This window comes from Lactuca virosa, chromosome 8 (genome assembly GCF_052849685.1).
Source record: "Lactuca virosa cultivar CGN04683 chromosome 8, Lactuca_virosa_CGN04683_v6, whole genome shotgun sequence".
NCBI lineage: Eukaryota > Viridiplantae > Streptophyta > Magnoliopsida > Asterales > Asteraceae > Lactuca > Lactuca virosa.
The window spans coordinates 97,171,127-97,182,024 of record NC_136433.1 but is presented as its reverse complement, the minus strand read 5'-3'; positions in this window follow the sequence as shown (position 1 = coordinate 97,182,024).

Below are 10,898 nucleotides of genomic sequence, written 5' to 3'. Positions count from 1 at the left end.
CCGCTTAGAATTCGCATGAAGTCTTTGAGTAAAGATCGATCATTCACGGTTACTTTATAAGTTAAATGGGGTCACTAAATGACTTGGTGTGAAACAAGAAAAACTGTCATATAGACAACGATATTGGACTATCGGTAATATACGCACAAGAAAGACGTGACAAACGTGATTTGGTATGCGTTAGGATGAAATTTATAAAAATTTCGTGAGTAAATTTTCGACAACTTACTAGTTATCTCTACTTTGCAGGCTTCCTCTATTCTACTGGATCTGTAACTTAGTATACGATTAAGTTTAGGTTTCACGAATATTTCTATGCTCATCTGAATTACAAATACTTCAGCATATGAGTGGTTAATGATAAATACACCAGTTAGTACTGATGGTTCCTAGTTTTTTTTCATTTTATCTCTTGTTCCGATCACTATTGCTCTGACTCGAGCTACTACTTCTTGGTTCTTTGGTCTTGGGCAGTTCCTCTCAGAATGCCCAGTCTCACTATTTTGATAACAAGCTTTTCCTCTACCATTTATTGTTCTTATTTTCGTATTCAATCTCTTGGTAGTATACTCCTATGAGTATCATATTTAGTGTTTTTTACATCGTGGCCTAAGCAGAGTCAATGCCTATGAATTTGTATAGTAGTTCCACCTTTACCTGGTGGAACTATGTCCTTAAAAGTGTAGGTGGCAACTTAACACGATAGATTTCAACAAAAAATTGACATGAAATACCGATTCCATCTTTTCGCTCCCTAGAGCCATTCCTATAACCCCTTCAGTGTCGTAGAATGATCTAGATTTGTAGTTCATGAGTTGGTCTTGCCATGTTAGGAATGATTTATATCTCTACTTTATTTAGAAGTGTTGTTCATGTTGGCGTCGTAAGCGGTGCAAGTGTTAGTTACTTGTTGTTTGATCATTAACTCGACCGCAGCTATGTCAAGTGATTGTAATGGTCTTGGATGATCACTCACTGACCTCTTGTGTTACATTTCTTGTCCCTTTACAATAGGCTCAAATAGAAATGAGTCGTGTGAAAATATCGATGTAAATATAAGCGATAATATTACAATTGTGTCAAATGTGCAGAATTGACGTGGATTCGTCCAAGAATGACTTTACTATGAATATTATGTGTAATAAATTTTATAGTACCACCAATGGCGTAAACTACATGAAGAATGAGGAGAAGGATGATGGGTTTTTGGGGTTACAAGTTCAATGCCATAAGCGGAAAATAATCAAAAACAATTTCAATTAATTAGGGCACATACAACCTAGTTTGATCTATGTATTTCAAGTATAGCAACATATATACTCTGAGTGGCTAATCTACAAAACTTTACTATGAACAAACTAATTCATAAGATAAGAAAACTGACCTTAAATATTGTTATTGTAAACAACCTTGAAAACTTACTTGAAAACCTTTGGTAGCAAGCGCCACAAGTGTCGCGCCTTTAATGGTTCACACCCAAGGCAAGCAACTTGGGATTATGGAGAGAGGAAAAGAGAATTTTGGCCAGAAGTCTTCCCAAGGAATAGGTCACAAAATTATGAGGGTTTAAGGCCCTTTATATAGGTGAGGTAGCTTAGAGCCAAAGCTAGGGTTTAAGGATGGAAACCCTAATCCCTTTGCTTGGTAACCAATCAATTCATGAGCCTCCCATCTAGGATGCATTGGACGAAAATTCTAGGCCCTTCCTATAACTTTTCGTCCAACCCCTACAAGGAGGTTCTAGAGCCTCTTTCCTTAACTATCAATAAATTGCCAAACATCCCATGCACTTTTAATTAATTCAATTAATCCCAAAATTAATTCCAATTAATTCCTGACTAACTATTAATTAAATATTATAATTTCTAATTAATATATCACTCTCATAATATATTAACAAATTATATTTTCCAATTTATTAATCCAATAATAAATTATCTCTCTCTTTAATATAATCATGTCCAATTGCTAGCTTTGAGGGCAACCAAAAAGGACTGTGTTGCTATCAATTCAAGTATATACCAATTATAGTTATGGGCTTAGACACCTAATCCAACAGTCTCCCACTTGGATAAGTCTAATAACTATAACTGCCAGTATAACTTCCAAACTGATTAGCAAATTGTAGCTACCAAAAACCGTTGTCGAACTCTGACCCAGTCAATAACGTGTCCTAATATAGGTTATCAAATATTCCTCCGTTCTACAAGATATCGTATAGACATGAGACATGGATCATAATCAATCTCCTTGTCCAAATTTTTTTTCATGATTTCCGATTTGTGATGACGGCATAAGACTTCTAATTGAACACATCAATTTAGTCTTGGCTAGGCCTAGCACTTATAAGTCAACACCAAATGACCGAGGGGCCCACAAATATTGCTTTCCCCGTTAGGGCAAAAGGAACGAATAAAATTTGACTTATATGCTTGCACTATTTACTCATCAAATCATGCACAACAATACGTTTTGTAACACCGAGTTAATGATGCGTTTACGTATTATCAATGCACAACTGACTTGTAAACAACGACTCATACATCTCCGTTTCAAGAATATAAGATATTATCGTCTCAAAATTACTCATGATAAAATTCATGAAGTAATTCTTTGAGCGTGGGTTTATCTAATACTCAAAATCCCCATTTTCTAAGTACTCCTGAACGTTGCAGCAAACAATTGCTATGTCTAATCCCCATAGACAATCTACAATTCAATTCATGACAGTCTTTATTTGGTACTTTCTTCTGAAAGTACGATCGAATGTGGAATTCGAAAAATCAAATTACTCAGGAAGTAAAACATGCAAAGTGAAACACAATAATAACCTAATTAACTATGGTCTCAAAACTATTAAATATAAATAAAACCCTTATTATTTAATCACCATATTAATTAGACTTTAATCATTGTATAATGTTTCGAGTAATCAACTAACCACTTGAATTAAACATCAGTCATGCCATGTTATGAACATATATACTATGTTTCTCCATGGTCCTTCCTTTTGTGAACAGATCGACTGGACACTATTCCAATGATGCTCATTTCACAATTCCAAATTCTAGTCACTTCTAAATGTGTTAGAAATCCAACTTTACATGCAATTTCCTTTTGTGATGTCGAGGCCTCAAAGTCACAGAGACTTTGCCAACGATATTACAAAATGTTCCATTGAAACTTTGTTACTTAAAACAATTCCATGGTAACGAAGTCTAAAATTCAAGATATACTCCTTAAACATGTCCTTTTCATTAAAGTTCGTAACTCACATGTAGATTTCAATAACCAACTCCCACTATAGAAACATTTCCATATTCCCATATGACCATCAAATTTTAACCAAGAATCATCTTAATCCAAAACATGTCAATATGGTCCTTCCAAGCGATACTATACTTCCAACTGTCCACAAACAACCAATATTCAGTAAACCTCAGGCTGTTCTTGGTAGTTGTTTTAACAACTTTAGTCACACAAAGTTCTAGTCCTTTTTCCCTCTCAATGCCTAAGGCATTTGGAAAAATCAAAACAAGTGAATATTATAGCATATGAAAACGATCCTATATCCGAAGCATATGGGACTTGACTCATTATGTCTTACATAAGGACCTAATATATGTTCAGTCCCTTGCTATATTATTTTCATATATCGAATTTCCTATGTTGAATCTTTTCAACATGATATTCATATATTTCCAATACTAAGTTTCAATAAAACCTTCAATTTAAACTTTTAGATTTGAAACGAATTATGAGTGCCCTCCCCCTTAAGTCTAACTATAGTGAAACAATTTCCAAACTTTGCAACATTCAAAATGAAGACTTTGTTTCCTACAAATAGTATTTCCAACTTGCAACACTTGCCATAACAATTATGCTCCCACTAGCATAACAATTACGCTTCTATCTGCATAACAATTATGCTCCACTAGCTTCGACATGTACCCACAAATCAACTCTATTGACTTTCTTACTAAAGTTCAAATTTATGATATGTGTTGCTTCGATAAGTCTTCAACCAAACTTCTCAAGCTTATACACCTATGTGTGTGTTTAGACCCTTTCAGAGCTTATAGCCACATGTCCTGAACGTTCAAAACATTTCCTTGACATTTCTCACAATTCGAACCATGAAAAGGGATTCCGTAATCATATTACGAATTTGAGAACGCAATTAACACAACTACTAATTGTAATGATATTTACTCAGATTTCTAAAATCCACTAGCAAAAGTGTTTTCTCATAACTATTCTCATAATTTAGATCGAAACCTTTTGCCACCTAGATGTTATGGTGTATGTGTTCCCATCCATGTGAATCTATCATTTCCAACCTACAATCATAAGATAAGGTTTATGACAAAAACCAAATTCTAATTTAGCTTTCATGGATTGAACTTCACTTGTTCTTAATTTCTTGCCATCTGGTAGCACAAGGGCCTACCAGTGCTTCCATGTTGTTAAGAAGCTCACCCAAATTGATCAATGTACTTTCAATGACCAATGTGCTTTGATTTTGTAGTCAAATGAGAACCATATAACTCATAAGCATTGCTAACTCAACTGGAAGGTGCACAGAAACAATAATGTGTCAACTTAACACGATAGGTTTTCAACCTCAGGTCGTGTGCTAGTGATAACTAAAAGGTTTATTCTCGATTGACTCCTGAAACCTTTCAAGATCACTAAGGCTCCCAATTAATTCTTGAAATATAAGTTTCTTTCTCAAGGAACATTCCTTGACGAGCTAAAACAAATATTCAAAAGTTAGTGAGGATTCCTGACAAGAACACACTTCATAGAATTGGTTTCAGTTTATCCTTTGTTTTAACCAAAACATCACAACTTCCAATTCCAAATGTGGTAGAGTAATTACTCCACATTATATGATGTGTTATAAACCTAGTTAATATGAAATAAGTTTAAAGATACGATGTGTAGTAACTAGAGCATGGCTCTAAAACTTGATTAGAAACGAAGTGTGACTCATCTGTCGATTGAACCATTTCAACAATAACCGATTCCTCTTCTTAGTCAGGCAATTGCATTAAGATGTTCTTCGAGGATCAATTGTGATATAGTTTCATAACCGTTATGATGATGTAACACCCCAAAAACTCAAGCCAATTTAAAACTTTTTTTAAACATTTAAAACCATTAAGTCATTACCGTTTACTTTCAAAATAATTTAAACATCAGAGTATCCCCGGAATCAATCATGAAAATGTAAGGAGGTGCACGATCACGCCTTCGCCTTCCCGCGATCATCCGAATACTTGAAACAATAATCGATAAATGTAAGCTCAAAAGCTTAGTGAGTTACCCCAAAATACCAACCCATACTAACCAGAACAAATATCATATCGATACAAATACAGAACAACATGCATAATGAGCCTTCAGCCTGACTGGACCGCCTGGCAGGCCCTCAGTCTATCTGGACTGCTCTCCGAGCCTTCGGCACGTCTGGACCACCTCGTAGGGCCTTCAGCCTATCCGGACCGCTTGCCGGGCCTTCGGTCTGACTATCATACCCTCCTGGGTTTGTAGTCTATCCGGACCGCCCTGGGTATGTTGGCCTTCAGCACAAAGCAGGACCGCCTCAACCCAACCCCCAATCAAACAAACATGTGCACATACATATCATACGCTAGCATATATAACAGTCAACCGATCTAACAGATCAAATAGCATAGCATCATCCTATGCCCAGGATACTGACCTAACTAGGTCACTAACATATGTACAGATAATCATACGGATCTAACAGATCACATAGCATAGCAACATCCTATAACCAGGATACCGACCTAACCAGGTCACTAACATATATACAGATAATCATACGGATCTAACAGATCACATAGCATAGCAACCTCCTATAACCAGGATACCGACCTAACCAGGATGCAATCATAAAGGGCCGGCCTTGGTGCCGTAGACCCTGTTGATATAGTGAGGAGAACTCACCTAGCACTGCTGAAGTCCCGCAGGTACGCTCCAACTGCTGATTGACAGATTCCCGAACGGTCAACATCAAACAATACCCAATTAATAATTGGGTTCCAAGCTCAAAGTCCAACTCACACTCCAAAAGCCCAAAAGTCAAGTAATGGGCCAAGGCCCAACATATGGCCCAATCTTCCAAATTAGGCCCAAGTCCTCACATGTGCCTTATCCTAACGCCCATCTAATTATTTTGGTCCATTAACTTGTTCTTGGATGGTCCATCAATAGTCTAACCACCAAAATCCTATAGGAAGGCCCAAATCAAGGCCCAAGTGAAATTAGGGTTTCACATAAAATGACAACTACGGTTAAGTATTTCTCACTTAACCCATTAAGGACTTAATCCATTACGTCTCTCACTTTACTAGATAAGTCATACGGTGTGATTGGGCTTAATACATAATTCCATTCCAATGGCCCAAATGTGGGCCTCGATAAGTCCAAGCCCATAATCCCAAAATTAGGGTTTTCACATGAAATGATGATTAGGGTTAAGTGTTTCTTACTTAACCCATTAAGGACTTAATCCAATAAGGGCTTAATCCATTAAGTACAATATTGCTTAGATTAATCTTTGCCAATGATTATTATTTAATATTTAAAACTATTAAATAATTCCCATGTGTGTGTTCCGATTAATTCTCAAAATTAGGGTTTTTTTGGCATTAGGGTTTTCCAAACCCTAATTAGGGTTTCCAACCCAATCTCTAGCCCATTTGTCAATTTGTTGGAATTTTAGGTCAATTAGGGCTTTATTGGGCCTATTAGGCCCACTAGAATATCATTAAGTCCATTAGGGTTTTCCTTATGCCCATTAGGCTTCATTGGGCCCATTAGGGTTTCAAGCACCCCAAACGAATCAACTCGACGAGACAAGCACACCGCCACCCGACACGGCGGCCGGTGGCGGCAGCCACCACCTCACGGTGGTGGTTTTCAAGTTTTTCTATTATTATTCCGGTTACAATTTACAATAATACACACAATAACCCAAAATAAACTTCCCATAACTACACCCACCACCACCTTGTGGCAGCAAACAGTGGTAGAGAGTGGCAGCCACCACCTCACGGTGGTGGTGGTGGCCCTCTTGTGACTCCGGCCAAGGCAATCACACACACGACACACACCAAAAACACATACTATTCTGATCGCGAGATAAGCCCAGCTACCCACCTGGCGGCGGTGACACGAGAAGTCCGACAGCAGCTCCATTATCGGCGGCGACCACCGCTAGCATCGACCCGAACAGAACGTAGAGAGAGAGAGAGAGAGAGAGAAAATGCCATTCATGGCAGGGAGGTTGTCGTGCCCATCACAGCAGTGACCACGACGTCCGTCGACTGGAGTTAGAAGAAGATAAGGCGGCGGAGGAGAAGACGCGAAGAGGGTGGCGGCTTCCAACGGGAATAACACCAACGACGCCCCGGGGCGAGTTCCTTCCGATCTCCCGCTGTCATGACGTTAAAATGTGGTATTCGTCATCACCAGGTTGGCACATCGACGTCTCGGTGGTCGGAAACACGCAGAGAATGGAGTGGTGGCAGCGGCGCAATCGAGCGGGGCTCGCTCACAGCGTCTTCGTCCACAACAGAGGTCCGCCGGCGACCTCGGTTGATCGGAACAGGAAGGAGTCGGGTGTGAAGGATGGTGGCGCCGAAGATAGGAGGGAGAGGGGGGGGGGGTTGGATGATAAAGATGGAGTGGGATGACGGCCAATGTCTCATTTAGGGTTAGGGTTTGGCAATATAACAGTTAAATACCCAATCCTTAGACAACTTCATTCCAAAATGGCAGGAATGGCTCATCTCCATCAAACTCTTTTCGAAATAACTCCCATATTTACCCATTTGAACCCTGCTCCTATAATTCCTTTCAAATCAAGTCTGAATTTTAGGATTTAGCCCCTGCCTTCTGAATCACTTTCAAATTCAGTCCAATACTTACCAAACACACCCTAACTTCTAAAAATCTTTACAAAATACATCCTGAAATTACACTTTAACCCCCGGAGTTGCGAATCTTGTAATTTGGCTTCCTGAAACCAACACTCCACTAAATATTATTCGGTTTTGGGCTATAATAATACGAAATAACAACAAAAATCACTTCTCGGGGTTCCGGGTTTATTATTTGATTATTGTATTTAAATGGGATGTTACAGATGATTATAAAACATGATACTAAAGTACTCTCTTTCCTTTCAGATTGGAGAACCTTTTATCTTGTTGGCTAATAGATTCTTCTTATTCGTTATGTTACTCTTTGAAAACTTTTCCCAAGTGTTAGAATTATGTTTAATCTTATAAACACAACCATATTTACTGAAACACCAGTAAATCATGACGAATAGAGTTATTTCATCATTTGTGTTAGATCTGAATAGTCCATATCAAATGAATCAGATCCATTAATCCTTCACTTTGACTCACATAAAAATGTGAGCAATGAATTAATCATAATCTTCCAATGATCAAGATTCTCATACATCATGCAATTTAACTTGCATGACTCCAAGTTTCTATCCAATTGATACTTGGGTGATGAGAATTCTTTATCACTTAGTTAATTATAACATTTCCACAAACAAAACAACAAGAATCAAATCCGCAATTAATATTGCTAATAATAGAAATGTAACTAACACTTTCATAAATGCCAATGTAAGGGAATATAAATTAAACCAACTATATAAACCAAAAGTTCACTTTTATTGATAATAAGCAAAAATTTGGAACTTATCCTTAAAATGCAAAATGAAAAACTATGTTTCTAGACATCTCTAAGCAATCTATTAAATTATCATAACTCCTTAAGCAACAACTTCCAAAATTTGATCATCAAACCATGCGACCAAAATCCATCTCTCACGATCAGATTTAGCTCACTCTTCTTAAGCTTACTTCTTTCTCTTAGATCCTACAAAACATCAAAATGTGATCATCACATCATGTATTAAGAATCTATGAGTATGAATTTGTTAAAATAATGGAGTTAGATAATTGTTGAATCATGAAAAGTGAACCTCTAGCAATTCCAAGCAATCAAGTGCCGATGTCAGCTGAATACGAGATATGGTGAAGTTCCGAGATTGTAATCAAGTCCAAGATCAAGATGTTCCGAGATCCAAAGTCTGTTCATGCCTTTAATGTATTTTGTCTTATCTTTGATGTAACAGTTCATAGGACTTATTTGTGTGTATCTTTTAGATATCAGTTTGTCAAACACTGATTATTGTCCAGTCCTTAGAATGTTTTCTGGTTTGTATAATGTTCCTCCTTCACTATATAAGGAGTGAATGTTTCACCAATTTAATATATGTGAACGATTCAAAGTATTAATCCAAGAATAGAAAATATTCTCTTCACATCACTTTCACTTTCCTTCAAGTCAAAGTTCTTTCATAACATTCTTCTTGTTCTTTAAATATCTTTGCATTGATTATACTCAAGTTTACTTCATTTATTACTTGGATACTTTGTTGAATATTTACCTTCAAGTTATAACTGGTTTACCGGATTAGATTGGAACCTTATATTAAGAGAAGACGTTGATCTTAAAGATTAACTCAAGGTTTGAGTTTTTAAACCTTGTCCTTGCGCATTGATTATCACACTCACAATAATGGATGTACCTTAAGTAGAGTCACACGACTGGACTTTACCATCTCTAAGATCTTTCAGGTAGTCAGGGCAGCTTCACAACCAATGTCCCTTAAATTGGCAATAGAAACATATGGAGTTTTTAGGATTAGCACATGGAACTATCTCAGAACTAGCCTTTCTCTTTACCATATGGTCAAACAGTTTAACCTTGGCCGATCCCTTTCCATTGGGAAGAGAAATATTTTCTGGACCACCATTGTCACCAATGTCAATGTCCATGGAAATTTTGGAATTAGATCCTTCAATCACTTTTGCTTCACCTGTGCTCTTAAGTATTTCTGCCTCAACATCAATCAACATTTGTGTCAGATCAATTAGGGTCACATCGTGGTCGCTCATATAAAAGTCCTCAACGAACTGACTATATGACTCAGGAAGCGAAAGAAGAACCAAATCAATGGCCTGATCCCTTGGGAAAATGACACCCATCCTATCCAATTTGTCAATGTACGATTTCATTTCCAGAACATGCGCACATAAAGAATTCCCATCTTGATGTCTACTCGCCAATAAGGCTTGAACAATTTTATATCTTTCAACTCGTGACATAGGGAAAGTTAATGGAGGAGGAGGAGGAAGAGTTGGAGAATCATGATATCCATTTCCACCATTGCTCGAAGAAGGGAACATACTTTCACCTTGATCGGAATGTGGAAGATCATCTTGAAAAGGAAGAGGAAAAATATTTTCAAAAGAATGAGGATGACCATAATATTTTTGACTCGACATCTATAAAAGGGAGAAAAGAGTATTCAAGTTAGTTGATATTAATCCTTAATTATTAACCCATAAATTTAAATCAAGGCTAGGATCCATATTTTCGATTCGAACTTTGAAGAGGGATGTCGTAATCAAATTCGAATCCATTTTAGGTAGGTAATGCTTTTACTAATTTAGTCCCCCATTAGTGTTCTGGTTAACCACACATGTTCCACTAACGACTCATAAAGTGTAATGTGCAATTTCATGCATTAGCATACAAATTCACATTTTCGTAAAGTAACTAAGAGCGAGACTTTTAGAAAATAGTTTATTTAATTTATATCATTATACTTTTAATGAGGTTATGTCCTATTAAACCTGTTCGGCTAACGACCCTCACCATACAAGAGAGCGGTGGGTAAGAATGGATACCCAATGACGGTCATTTTATAGGCCGCTTCCTTAAACTCCCCTTATAGTATGGCTTCGTAAATGAGGCGTACTAGCGGTTCAACT